The following is a 2,092-nucleotide window of genomic DNA, read 5'->3' on the forward strand; positions in this document are numbered from 1 at the left end:
AAAAGAATAAAAGAAAAAACATGAAAAATACAAACACCAGGCAACCACCCTCCAGTCATGCCCCCCCCTCTACTCATCCATCCATCCATCCATCCAGCCATCCATCCAATCAGTCAGCCGGCCTGTAGAGAGGGGGAGGTAATTGAGTATTGCAAGTGAAACGTAAGTCCATTATTGTTGTGTGATGCGAACGTTACATTAAGTGTGTTAAACAGCATGTGTTCATTTGTCAGAGAGAAAGAGAGAGATAAAGAGAGAAAGAGACAGAGAGAGTGAATAAAAGAAGAAGAGACAGAGACAGAGAGAGAGAGAGAGACAGAGAGACAGAGAGAGGTAAATAGAGTCATAAATGGAATCATAAATACAATGACAAACATTGATCATAAAGCTACGATCAATGTCGAAAGGTAGCAAGACGAGGGGATAGTAGGGGCGAAAGGAGAGAAAGGAGGGGGGTAGATTGTGGGTGTGGAAAGATGGGGGAAAGAAAAAGGGGGTAGATTATGGGAATTATGGTAATGCAATTAATGATCTACGTATGCACTTATGTATATGTGTATACATATACGCACACGCGCATACACACACACATAGTTACACATATATACATATACATATATACATATATATATGTATATACAAATCCACGTACATACATACACATATATATATAGGCGTGGCTGTGTGGTAAGAAGTTTGCTTCCCACCCACATGGTGCCGAGTTCAGTCCCACTGCGTGGCATCTTGGGCAGGTGTCTTCTACTATAGCCTGGAGTCGACCAAAGCCTTGATTTGGTAGACGTAAATTGAAAGAAACCCGTCGTATATATATATATATATATATATATATATATATATATATATATATATATATATATATATATATACATGTGTGCGTGTGTATGTGTGTGTGCGGGTGTGTTTGTCTCTGTGTTTGTCTCTTACCACTGCTTGTCAACCATTGTTGGTTTGTTCATGTCCCCATAACTTATTGGTTCCGTAAAAGGGGCCGCCAGAATTAGTACCAGCCTTAGAAAAAGTACTGGGTGCATTTCTTTCGAGTAAAAATTCTTCAATACAGCGCTCCAGCATGGCCGCAGTCTAATGACAGAAGCAGTAACACACACGTACATATTTATATATACCTGTGTGATGTTTTCTCTTAATCTTTCTAGACATCCATCCATTCAGAAGCTTCGAGAAACATAAAATATATCACTTTTTCGTTACTTGAACTGGAGAACTTGCAATAGATAAAGTTTATAAATAATAAGATGTAAATATCGCGTGGAAAAAACACCTAAGACGGGGAAAAAGCTGAAAACTGTCACTGCAACTCGAACCCACATCTTTTATAAACATGACGGACGTTCTACCATTCTACCAAAGCAATCTTTAGAAATCCTCTATCCATTTTTGAGACTTTTCTTATCAGCGAGAAATGTATATTGTTTACATTATAGGAATTTAGAGTCTATGAGAGACGTGAAAATATAAAGTAGTCACGTCTTGTGTGGCCTAGTAGACAGGTCACACCTAGTGCGGCTTAGCGTGGCCCGGTGGCCTAGTGGACGTCGCAAGTTCGATTCTCGAAACGGGTGGCGTTTTGTGTTCTTGAGCGAATCACTTCATTTCACGTTACCATCTTTAGCGATGCTTGCGAGGATGGGTATGACGAAGAATGGACCCAACATTTCCTCTGCGTATCGTAAAAAGAAACTAAAAGAGGTTGTGGTAGGATTTGCACTCCGACCTTGTAAAACCCTCATCAGCTACGACTGCACAATGTAAGTATGTAGGTGGGTAGGTAGATAGCTAGCTAGCTAGCTAGATAGATAGATAGATAGATAGATAGCTTGTTACATCGATCGATAGACAGAATGACCGACAAACAGGTAGATAGATAGATAACCTTACATATATTTATTCATTTACGTGTTTTATATCTATATTTTTACGGTAGTGGGACACAGGTTACCCTTCCCCGTGTTGTGTTTGCCGATCTTAAACTAATAAACCTTATACAAACCAGTCAATAAAACACAACAGCATATAACACACACACACACACACACACACACACACACACACA

This window comes from Octopus bimaculoides, chromosome 19, assembly GCF_001194135.2.
Source record: "Octopus bimaculoides isolate UCB-OBI-ISO-001 chromosome 19, ASM119413v2, whole genome shotgun sequence".
Classification (NCBI taxonomy): Eukaryota; Metazoa; Mollusca; class Cephalopoda; order Octopoda; family Octopodidae; genus Octopus; species Octopus bimaculoides.